This window comes from Hemiscyllium ocellatum, chromosome 1 (assembly GCF_020745735.1).
Source record: "Hemiscyllium ocellatum isolate sHemOce1 chromosome 1, sHemOce1.pat.X.cur, whole genome shotgun sequence".
Classification (NCBI taxonomy): Eukaryota; Metazoa; Chordata; class Chondrichthyes; order Orectolobiformes; family Hemiscylliidae; genus Hemiscyllium; species Hemiscyllium ocellatum.
In genome coordinates this window covers 86,042,239-86,055,546 of record NC_083401.1, presented here as the reverse complement: position 1 = coordinate 86,055,546, position 13,308 = coordinate 86,042,239, and positions in this window count along the sequence as shown.

The window sequence follows — 13,308 nt, the reverse complement described above, 5'->3', positions numbered from 1 at the left end:
CAGGATATTCATGTTATCTCCCATAACGTAAGAAACTGGGCGTGGATATTAATCCAACAGATATTTATTGGAACTATCTATTATGTATAAATATTATAAACCTAGTCATTTAAATGTCTGGGATATTGTTAAGCTGGTGTGTGAAAATAAATGAGAAAGCTTACAGCAGAGTGTCATGCTTCAAGTAATCAGAGATGGATGGAATATGAGATCTTTATATCCTCAGGTCAAATACTATGATGCAGTGATCATATTAAAAGCATGTCTGTGAAAGGTGTACTGACATACTGAATGTGAAACATAATCCAACATTCCTCTTTTTACTCAAAGATGGAAATTAATCCAAAACAGATATGCATGGTTGTACAGAGATACATATTGTCAATTTGATATTTATACAAATAATGATTACACAATTATATAAAACAGAGTATTTTAGTGCTGCTGAAATAGGTCATGGCCTCCTAATCGACCAAACGGTTAATTGTTAGAAGCAGTACTATCTTAATGGTGTCCTAAGTGTCAAAAGCACTTAGGAAGCCTTTGCTAAATGCAAAAACTGGCGTAAATGCTTCACATCAAATTTGGAAAAGAATGAAAAATTTAGGATTTAGTCCTTTTGGCACCTGTATTATGCGTGGGCACATTTTAACTAAATGTTTAAGGTGTCTTAGATCTATTCACATTTGTATGCCATCTTTCTTTAAATTCTATGTGCTATACCAATCAGTGTCGTGGCTGACTTACCGATTTATACCATTTTGCTCCATAATGTACATTTTTGTATGAAGTGTCTTCTAAATATGAGTACTGCCCTTCCTTAAATAATCCTTATGACATAATACAGCATTTCCCCCTAAAATTACTGTTTTCATTTTCAGACTATTGGCGGATTCGATTGCACCATATGTAGTCTATTCCGCCCTGATGGATAATGCTTCATTCTCATCAATGATGACTACATGGAGTCCTCAATTTTCAAGCATATGATTTACAGACACTCAAACTTATGAATGCAGTCCCACACAGGGGTGTTCTTTTCACGGTCCAATGTAGGAACCTTTCCTGTAATTACAAATAGCTGCCTTATATTGTCCTGCATTGTGTTCCAGCCTCAATACAGATTGACTTGCGAACAGCCTCAAGACCAGAACCCTTTCGCAATGTAGGGACTGCCTCCGTGGTGATGTCTGTGCCACTGCTGCACTTTTGGGTTCTACCAGCATGAAAATTAGCCAAGATGAGTTTGCACATGAGCATTGCTGTGAGATTGTGTCAATGTACGTGATTGGTGATCTGTTTATAATACTGAGAAACAACCTTTTGAAACAGTCAATGGAATATCGGTTGATGAGGTACGTATCTTACAGCATGCTTGTTAATAATGTATTGTCTGTAGCTCCCATTATTGATCTGAGGTTCTAAGTGGTTTGTTCAGCCTTTTCGGGACATATGCTATTAATTGTTGTGAAAGCTTCTTGAACACCTTATAGAGTTGAAATTGTGTGAGTCAAAAACTTGGGAAGCTTGGTAGTGTTCTGAAATTTGTCTTGGTCAATTCTGAATCTCATTGATGTATTTGCTTTTGTGGTCTTTCTGAACACTTTCCTTGCTGCCAGTGTGGTGGTGTTGTACCATGCTGTTGGTCTGGCTTGGACTTTAGAAGCAGATTTCCTGCACATTTGTACTCAATGTCCAATAGTTCCACATGCTTTACAGATAACAAGAAAAGCTGGATGGCTTTTTAGTTGGTGCAATAAAATATATCTGTTACAAACTTTACTGGTTTGGTTCACTTTGCTGACCACAGCAATAGTGTTGGTTGCACCTCATTACCTTTTTGTTATTGGCCTGTCACAATGGCTTCATCTGTGAGTCCATCTTCAATAAATGCATCAATGGTAAGTTCCTTTTTCTAACCAAGAGATCCTCCCTGACTGGAGGTCTGTGACCAATGGAGTGCCACAAGGATTGGTGATGGGTCCACTACTTTTCATCATTTATATAAATGATTTGGATGTGAACAGAGGAGGTATAGTTAGTAAGTTTGCAGATGACACTAAAGTTGAAGGTGTAGAATGCTACCACTGAGTAAAATAGGATCTTGGTCAGATGGGCCAATGAACTGAGGAGTGACAGATTGAGTTTAATTTAGATAAATGTGAGGTGCTGTGTTTTGGAAAGGCAAACCAGTGCAGGACTTGTACACATAATGGTAAGGTCCTAGTATCTGTTGCTGAACAAGGAGACCTTGGAGTGAGAGTTCATAGTTCCTTGCAAGTGAAGTTGCAGGTAGGTAGGATTGTGGAGAATGTGTTTGGTATGCTTTCCGTTATTGGTCAGAGCATCAAGTATAGGTGTTGGGAGGTCACGTTGCGGCTGTGCAGGACATTGGTGAGGGTATTTTTGAAGTAATGTAAGCAATTTTGGTCTCCCTGCTATCAGGAAGATGTGAAACTTGAAAGGTTTCAGAAAAGATTTACAAGGGTGTTTCCAGGTTTTGGAAATTTGAGCTATAGGGAGAGGCTGAATAGGCTGGGGCTGTTTTCCTTGGAGTGTTATAGGCTGAGAGGTGACCATTTACAGGGACAATGTAGGATAATTAGACAAGGTCTTTTCCTTGGGTGGGGGAGTCCAGAACTAGAAGTGACCTGTATAAGAAGGACAGATTGCACCCAAATTGGAAGGGGACTAATATACTGGCAGAGAAATTTGCTGGAGCTGCTCGGGAGGATTTAAACTAGTAAGGTGGGTGGTTGGGTGGGGGGGAGTGGAGAGGTGTGGTGGTGGTGGGACCCAGGGAGATGGTGAGGAAAGAGATCAATCTGAGACTGATACAGTTGAGAACAGAAGCGAGCCAAACAGTCAGGGAAGGCAGGGACAAGGTAGTACTAATAAATTAAACTGTATTTATTTCAATGCAAGAGGCCTAACAGGGAAGTCAGATGAACTCAAGGCATGGTTAGGAACACGGGACTGGGATATCATAGCAATTACAGAAACATGGCTCAGGGATGGGCGGAACTGGCAGCTTAATGTTCCAGGATACAAATACTACAGGAAGGATAGAAAGGGAGGAAAGAGAGGAGGGGGAGTGGCATTTTTGACAAGATCTGATTGAAGATTTGTAGCTCGGGTATCCGTTGTTGTGGTTCTGCTCGCCGAGCTGGAAATTTTTGCTGCAAACGTTTCGTTCCCTGGCTAGGGAACATCATCAGTGCTGTTGGAGCCTCGTGTGAAGTGCTGCTTTGATGTTTCTTCCGGTATTTATATTGGTTTGTTCTTGCCGCTTCCGGGTGTCAGTTTCAGCTGCAGTGATTTGTATGTGGGATCCAGGTCGGTGTGTCTGTTGATGGATGTTCTTGCCGTTTCCGGGTGTCAGTTTCAGCTGTAGTGGTTTGTATATGGTGTCCAGGTCAATGTGTCTGTTGATGGAGTTTGGGGATGAATGCCATGCTTCTAGGAATTCTCTGGCTGTTCTCTGTCTGGCTTGTCCTATGATAGTGGTGTTTTCCCAGTCAAATTCATGTTGCTGGTTGTCTGAGTGTATGGCTACTAGAGATAGCTGGTCGTGTCGTTTTGTGGCTAGCTGATGTTCATGGATGTGGATTGTTAGCTGTCTTCCTGTTTGTCCTATATAGTGTTTTGTGCAGTCCTTGCATGGTATTTTGTAAACTACGTTAGTTTGGCTCATGCTGGGTATTGGGTCCTTTGTTCTAGTGAGTTGTTGTCTGAGCGTGGATGTTGGCTTGTGTGCTGTTATGAGTCCTAAAGGTCGCAGTAGTCTGGCTGTCAGTTCTGAGACGCTCCTGACGTATGGTAGAGTGGCTAGTCCTTTTGGTTGTGGCATGTCCTCGTTCCTCGGTCTATCTCTTAGGCATCTGGTGATAAAGTTGCGTGGGTATCCGTTTTTGGCGAATACCTTGTATAGATGTTCCTCTTCCTCTTTTCGCAGTTCTGGTGTACTGCAGTGTGTTGTGGCCCTTTTGAATAGTGTCCTGATGCAGCTTCGTTTGTGTGTGTTGGGGTGGTTACTTTCATAGTTTAAGACTTGGTCTGTGTGTGTTGGTTTCCTGTGTACCCTTGTGGTGAATTCTCCGTTGGGTGTTCTCTCTACTAACACGTCTAGGAATGGGAGTTGGCTATCCTTTTCCTCTTCTCGTGTGAATCGGATTCCTGTGAGTGTGGCGTTGATGATTCGGTGTGTTTTTTCTATATCTGTGTTTTTGATGATTACAAAGGTGTCATCAACATATCTGATCCAGAGTTTGGGTTGGATTTGAGGTATGGCTGTATGTTCTAACCTTTGTATAACTGCCTCTGCTATGAGTCCCGAGATTGGTGATCCCATGGGTGTTCCGTTGATTTGTTCGTATATCTGATTGTTGAATGTAAAGTGTGTGGTGAGGCACAGGTCCAGTAGTTTAAGTATGCCGTCCTTGTTGATAGGTTCGGCCTCCTGTGTTCTGTTATGTATGTCCAGTAGGTTGGCTATTGTTTCTCTGGCTAGGGTTTTGTCAATTGAAGTGAACAGTGCCGTCACGTCGAATGATACCATGGTTTCTTCTTTGTCTATGTGTGTATTCCTGATGACGTCCAAGAATTCCTGTGTTGATTGTATGGAGTGTTTGGATCCGCTGACTAGGTGTTTCAGTTTTTGTTGTAGTTCTTTGGCCAGTTTGTATGCTGGTGTCCCTGGTAGTGATACTATGGGTCTGAGTGGGATGTCTGGTTTGTGTACTTTGGGTAGTCCATAGAATCTGGGGGTGTTGTTGCTTTCCGGTTTCATTCTTTGCTGGTCCGCTTTGGTTATCTGTCCGTTACACACCACACACTTTACATTCAACAATCAGATATACAAACAAATCAACGGAACACCCATGGGATCACCAATCTCGGGACTCATAGCAGAGGCAGTTATGCAAAGGTTAGAACATACAGCCATACCTCAAATCCAACCCAAACTCTGGATCAGATATGTTGATGACACCTTTGTAATCATCAAAAACACAGATATAGAAAAAACACACCGAATCATCAACGCCACACTCACAGGAATCCGATTCACACGAGAAGAGGAAAAGGATAGCCAACTCCCATTCCTAGACGTGTTAGTAGAGAGAACACCCAACGGAGAATTCACCACAAGGGTACACAGGAAACCAACACACACAGACCAAGTCTTAAACTATGAAAGTAACCACCCCAACACACACAAACGAAGCTGCATCAGGACACTATTCAAAAGGGCCACAACACACTGCAGTACACCAGAACTGCGAAAAGAGGAAGAGGAACATCTATACAAGGTATTCGCCAAAAACGGATACCCACGCAACTTTATCACCAGATGCCTAAGAGATAGACCGAGGAACGAGGACATGCCACAACCAAAAGGACTAGCCACTCTACCATACGTCAGGAGCGTCTCAGAACTGACAGCCAGACTACTGCGACCTTTAGGACTCATAACAGCACACAAGCCAACATCCACGCTCAGACAACAACTCACTAGAACAAAGGACCCAATACCCAGCATGAGCCAAACTAACGTAGTTTACAAAATACCATGCAAGGACTGCACAAAACACTATATAGGACAAACAGGAAGACAGCTAACAATCCACATCCATGAACATCAGCTAGCCACAAAACGACACGACCAGCTATCTCTAGTAGCCATACACTCAGACAACCAGCAACATGAATTTGACTGGGAAAACACCACTATCATAGGACAAGCCAGACAGAGAACAGCCAGAGAATTCCTAGAAGCATGGCATTCATCCCCAAACTCCATCAACAGACACATTGACCTGGACACCATATACAAACCACTACAGCTGAAACTGACACCCGGAAACGGCAAGAACATCCATCAACAGACACATCGACCTGGACCCCACTTACAAATCACTGCAGCTGAAACTGACACCCGGAAGCGGCAAGAACAAACCAATATAAATACCGGAAGAAACATCAAAGCAGCACTTCACACGAGGCTCCAACAGCACTGATGATGTTCCCTAGCCAGGGAACGAAACGTTTGCAGCAAAAACTTCCAGCTCGGCGAGCAGAACCACAACATTTTTGATAAGGGATAGCATTACAGCTGTGCTGGGGGAGGATATTCCCGGAAATACATCCAGGGAGTTATTTGGGTGGAACTGAGAAATAAGAAAGGGATGATCACCTTATTGGGATTGTATTATAGATCCCCTAAAAGTCAGAGGGAAATGGAGAAATAAACTTGTAAGGAGATCTCAGCTATTTGTAAGAATAATAGGTTGGTTATGGTAGGGGATTTTAACTTTCCAAACATAAAGTGAGACTGCAATAGTGTTAAGGGTTTAGATGGAGAGGAATTTGGTAAGAGTGTACAAGACTATTTTCTGAGTTAGTATGTGGATGTACCTGTTAGAGAAGGTGCAAAACTTAATCTACTCTTGGGAAATAAGGCAGGACAGGTGACTGAGGTGTCAGTGGAGGAGCACTTTGGGGCCAGCGACCATAATTCTATTTGTTTTAAAATCATGATGTAAAAGGATAGACCAGATCTAAAAGTTGAAGTTCTAAATTGGAGATTTTGATGGTATTAAAAAAGAACTTTCGAAAGCTGATTGGGGGCAGATGTTCACAGGTAAAGGGACGGCTGGGAAATGGAAAGCCTTCAGAAATGAGATAACGAGAATCCAGAGAAAGTATATTCCTGTTCGGTTGAAAGGAAAGGCTGGCAGGTATAGGGAATGCTGGATGACTAAAGTGGAGTCGCAGGTAGATAGGCTAGTGAAGAAGGTGTTTGGTACGCTTTCCTTTACTGGTCAGGGTATTGAGTACAGGAGTTGGGAGGTCATGTTGCAGCTGTACAGGACATTGGTTAGGCCACTTTTGGAATATTGCATGCAATTCTGGTCTCCTTCCTAGATGAAAGATGTTATGAAACTTGAAAGGGCTCAGAAAAGATTTACAAGGTTGTTGCCAGGATTGGAGGGTTTGAGCTATAGGGAAAGGCTAGACAGGCTGGGACTGTTTTCCCTGGAGCATCAGAGGCTGAGGGGTGACCTTATAGAGGTTTACAAAATTATGAGGGGCATGGATAGGATAAATAGACAAAGTCTTTTCCCTGGAGTCGGGGAGTCCAGAACTAGAGGGCATAGGTTTAGGTTGAGAGGGGAAAGATATAAAAGAGACCCACGGGGCAACTTTTTCATGCAGAGGGTGGTACGTGTCTGGAATGAGATGCTAGAGGAAGTGGTGGAGGCTGGTACAATTGCAACATTTAAGAGGCATTTGGATGGGTATGTGAATAGGAAAGGTCTGGAGGGATATGGGCCAGGTGTTGGCAGGTGGGAATAGATTGGGTTGGGATATCTGATCGGCATGGATGGGTTGGACTGAAGGGCCTGTTTCCATGCTGTACCTCTCTATGACTATGACTCTATGACTAGAGGGCATAAGTTTCGGATAAGAGGGGAAACCTTATTACGCAAAGGGTGGTGCACGTATGGAAAGAGTTGCCAATAGAAGTGATAGAATCTGGTACAATTACAGCACTTAAAAGGCATCTGGATGTGAACATGAATAGGAAGGATTTGGAGGGATATGGGCCAAGTGCTGGCAGATGGGACTAGATTAGGTTAGGATATCTGGTCGACATGGAACAGTTGGACTGAAGGGTCTATTTCCATGCTGTTCATCTCTATAAGTTTATTTCTTTAATATCTTTAGAGCTCACTTTATTTGTATCAGCTATTACTTTTGTCTCCAACTTTAAACTCATATATTGTTCATATAGTTGAATTTCAGCTAGGGTGACATTGGTTTCTGCTATCCATGATAATGTCTTAAAAAGATCACACTGTACAAACTTAACGTATATGTTCCTGTCATCGTGTCAAAGTAAATTTAAAATTGTTCTCAGAATACTGTGTACAATTCTGGTACTATACTATAGACAGATGTCATTAAACTAGAAAGTGTATGGAATAATTTACAACGATGTTGCCGTGACTAGAGGATATAAGGTATAAGGAGAGAGGCTGGAGAGGCTGAGATTTTTTTCCCTGGACTGTTCGAGACTGAAGAGTGACCTTACTGATGTTCAGAGGGGCAAAAATAAGGTGACTAGCCAAGGTGTTTTTCCAAGGGTAGGTGAGTCTAAAACTAGAGGGCATAGTTTTAAGGTGAGAAGGGCAAGATTTAAAAGGAACCTGAGGGGCAGCGTTTTTACACAGAGGGTGGTGTGTGATTGAAATGAGCTGCCAGAAGAATTGGTAGAGGCTGGTTCAAAAGACATTTGGACAGGCACATGAATAGGAATGATTGAGGGGGATATGGGCCAAATGCAGGCAAATTGGACTAGTTCAGTTTGGGATACTTGGTCAGCATAGGCAAGTTGGACCAAAGGATCTGTTTCCATGCTGTATTACTCTATGACTTTATGAATGTGTTCAAAGCCTTGCGCCTTTTTGAGTTACTGAGGATCTTGAGTATATAGTTTCCTATTGTTTCTTCATGTCTCAGCTAATCAGAGCCAACTTATCAATTAATTCACACTCTTTTTCCTTGAGGTATAAATTATTTCTAACTCTGGTAATCTTGCATTTGTACTGATGTGTATAAGATGAAAAGCTTCAGCATTGTCACTCTTTCTAGTGAAATTCAATATGTCCGAAGAGAATGCACAGAAATTCTTAGCCAATATCTTTATTTTTGCAATAGCTTCAAATAAGTTTGTCTTCCAATTCCATTTTAGAAATGGGATATATAATAGAAAAATAGCTTCTGATTGCTTGAAAATTAGTTTCAGAACTATCAATCTAAGTGGTGATTACCACATCTTAACTTGAGACAACATGTACACAAGCTTTGCCTCCCCAATGGCATTTACCTGGATTTGAGCATGATTTCCATGCAATTTTCTACTGTTGAAAATCCTGGTGAGTAAACATCATAATCATATCTGCTCACACAAACAAAATGAAAAGAAGTAAATTTGTCAAATCATATTAAAAACAGAGAGCAGAAGCATTTATAAGTATATAAGAAGGAAGATAGTAACTAAAGTGAGTGTTGATTGCTTATAAAATGAGATTGGGGAGTTAAAAATGGGAAACACAGGAATAGCACAGCCATTAAGTCAATATTTTGCCTCCGTTTTATTGGTGGAGGGCACAGAAACCATATCAATAGTGACAGGTAATGTAGATGTTATAGAAAAGGAGAAACCTAATTAGGGAAAAAATATTGGGAAACTGTTGGGATAAACAAGTGGCCAATTCCCCAGGGCCTGCTCACTTACATCCTAGGGTCTTGGAAGAAGTGACAGCAGAGATAATGGTCACATCGGTTATAAGATGCCAAAATTCCTTGGATTCTGGAAAGGTTCCAGTGAATTATAAAAATCTAATATAATACCTTTGTCCAAAGAGGGAGGGAGTCTGAAAGTAGGAAACTATGGATCTATTAGTGTAACTGGTCATTGAGAAATTGTTGGGATCAATTATGAAAGAAATATTAATGGGCATTTTGAAAGTCAAAATTCAATGCATCAGAGTTCGAATGGTTTTATGAAGGGTAAATCATGTTTCACTAATTTATTAGAGTTCTTTGAAGACATAACAAGAAGAATAAAAAGTTAACTTATTATTTAAACTGAGAGAAACTTCAAAATATTTCAGTGCAGGGAAATCTGGATATGCTTATGTATGAATCACAGAAACTAGAATACAAGGACAGTAAGTAAAAGGAGGCAATTGACAGTTTTGTATTTACTACTAAAGGAATAAAGTGTAAAAGTAGGAAATTGTTGTTGCAATTGTACAAGGCACTGGGGAGACTGCCTCTGGAGAATTGTGTACAGTTTTTGTCCCCTGACTTGAAGAAGAATATAATTGCATTAGAGGTAGTTCAGAGAAGATGCACTAGATTGATTCCAGAGATGAAAGTCTTGTCTTATGAGGAGGGAGTGAGCAGTTTACTCCTATTCTTTACAGAGTTTGGAAGGATGAGAAAAGATCTAATTGAGGGATACAAGATGCTAAAGAAAATTGACAAAGTGGATGTAGAGTGGATGCTTCCCCTTGTCAGGAATCTAGAATGAAAGATCATCATTTTAAGCAAGGGGAGTGTAGATTGAAAACAGAGATGAGGAAGGATTACCTCTCTCAAAGGGTCATGAATCTGTGGAATTCACTACTCCAGAATGTGGTCAATGACCGGACATTGAATAAATTCAAGGAGGAGATAGGGGAGAAAAGGCCTATTGGTATTATTACTGGATCTGTTAATTCAGAGACCCAGGAATGTTCCAGGAACCTGGATTTTAATCCTACCATGGTAGATGATAGGATGTGAATGTAATTTTAGAAATCTGGAATTAAGAGTCTAATGATGACCATGAATCCACTAATGATTGTTAGGAAAAACCTATCTAATAATCTTTAGGGAAAGAAACTACCACCCTTACCTGGTCTTACAGGTGATTCCAGACCTAAAGTAATACAATTGACTCTTAACTAACCTCTAGGAGAAAGTGAGGACTGCAGACACTGGAGATCTGAGTCAAGAAATGTGGCACTAGTAAAGCACAGCCGATCAGGTATTGCAGCTCAGCCATCCCCTCATTCATGATGAAGAGCTTATATTCGAAGCATCGTCCGCCAACAATTCCCCCCCACCCCCCACCCTACCCCAACCCTGATGAAAGGCTTATGCTTGAAGCATTGACTCTCCTGCTCCTCAGATGCTGCCTGACGTGCTGTGCTTTTCCAGTGCCACACTTTTGGACTCTTAACTGGCCTCCGGGCAATGCATGCTGGCCTCACCAGCTATGTCCTCATTCTGTGAATGAATTTAGAAAAACGCAGATTTTTAATTAGTAATGGGTTTAGTGGTTGTGTAAAGAAAAGAACAAAGGACAAAGAAAATTTACAGCCTGGAAACAGGCCTTTCGGCCCTCCAAGCCTGAGTCGATCCGAGTGTACTGTCTAAACCTGTAGGTCAATTCCTAAGCATCTGTATCCCTCTGCTCCCCACCTACTCATGCATCTGTCCAGATGCATCTTAAATGAATCTATCGTGCCTACCTCTACCACCTCTGCTGGCAATGTGTTCCAAACGCCCTTCACCCTCTGTGTGAAGGACTTACTGCATGTATCCCCCTTAAACTTTCCACCTCTAACTTTGAAAGTGTGATCTCTCGTTATTGAATCCTTCACCCTGGGAAAAAGCTTGTCTCTATCCACCCTGTCTATACCCTTCATGATTTTGTAAACCTCAATCAGGACCCCCTCAATCTCCTTTTTCCTAATGAAAATAAACCTAACCTACTCCACCTCTCTTCATAGCTAGCACCATCCATACCAGGCAATATCCTCGTAAACCTTCTCTGCACCCTCTCCAAAGCGTCCACATCCTTTTGGTAATGTGGCGACCAGAACTGTACACCGTATTCTAAATTTGGCTGAACCAATGTCTTGTACAATGTTAACATGACTTGCCAGCTCTTATACCCAATACCCTGTCCAATGAAGGCAAGCATACTATATACCTTCTTGACCACTCTATCTCTATCCACCTGTGCAACAACCTTCAGGGTACAATGGACCTGCACTCCCAGATCTCTCTGACCATCTTTCCCAAAACCCTTCCATTCATAGTCTTGCCTGAATGCATCACCTCACATTTGTATGGATTGAAAACCATCTGCCACCTTTCTGCTCAAAAGTCTAGTCTATCTATGTCCTCCTGTGTTCTCTGACAGTCCCTTATGCTTTCTGCTACTCCACCAATCTTCGTGTCATCTACAAACTTGCTGATCATACCAACAGTGCCCTCTTCCAGATCATTTATGATTATTACATACAACATTGGCCCCAACACTGACCCCATGGAACACCACTGGTCACCTTTCTCCATTTCGAGAAACTCCCTTCAACTACTTTTCTCTGTCTCCTGTTGTTCAACCAGTTCTTTATCCACCTGGCTAGAACACCCTGCACACCATTTGACTTCACTGTCTCCATTAGTCTACCATGGGGAACCTTATCAAACGCCTTACTAAAGTCCATGAATATAACATCAACAGCCTTTCCTTCATCGATCAACTTGGTCACTTCCCCGAAGAACTCTATTAAGTTGGTAAGGCACTATCTCCCCCGCACAAAACCATGTTGCCTATCACTGATAAACGTATTCTTTTCTAAATATAAATAGATCCAATCCCTCAGTACCTTCTCCAGCAACTTTTCCACCACCGACGTCAGGCTCACTGGTCTGTAGTTACCCAGAATATCCTTACCACCCTTCTTGTACAGGGGGGCAACATGAGCAACCTTCCAGTCCTCCGGCACCTCACCTGTATTTAAGGATGCCACAAAGATATCTGTCAGGGCCCCAGCTTTTTCCTCTCTTGCCTCCCTCAGCAATCTGGGATAGATTCCATTCGGTCCTGGGGATTTGTCCACCTTAATAACCTCTAGGCTACCCAACACATCCTCCCTACTTATGCTAACGTGATCCAGACTAATCAAACTTCTATCTCTAATCTCAACATTCATCATGTTCCTCTCCTCAGTGAACACTGATGCAAAGTAATCATTCAGAATCTCACCCATTCTCTCAGGTTCGACACACAGCCTTCCTTCGTTATCCTTTAGTGAACCAATCCTTTCTCTAGTTACCTGCTTGTTTCTTATATAAGAATAAAATGCTTTGGGATTCTCCTTAATTCTGCTCGCTTAAGATATTTCATGACCCCTTTTAGCCCGCTTGATTCCTCATTTAAGATTTGTCCTACTCTTCCGTTATTCTTCCAGGGCCCGTTCTGTCCTCAACTGCCTAGACCTCATGTACGCTTCCCTTTTCCTTTTGGCTGGTCATACAATTTCTCCTGTCATCCACGGTTCACAAATCTTGCCCTTCCTAACCTTTGCCTTCAATGGGACATGCCTATCCTGCACTATCTTTAACCTAACTTTGAAAGTCTCCCACATCTCAAATGTGGACTTCCCTTCAAATAGCTGTGTTCAATCCACATTTCCCAGCTCCTGCCTAATTTTGATATAATTGGCCTTGGCCCAGTTTAGTACTCTTCCCTTAGGACCACTCTCCTCTTTATCTACGAGTATTCTAAAACTTACAGAATTGTGGTCACTGTTCCCAAAGAAATCCCCCTCTGCAAATTCTAACACCTGTCCTGGATCAATATGGCCCCTTCCCTCGTCGGACTATTGACATACTGTTCTAGAAAACTCTCCTGGACACTTCTTACAAATTCTACCCCTTCCAGACCTCTAACATTAAGTG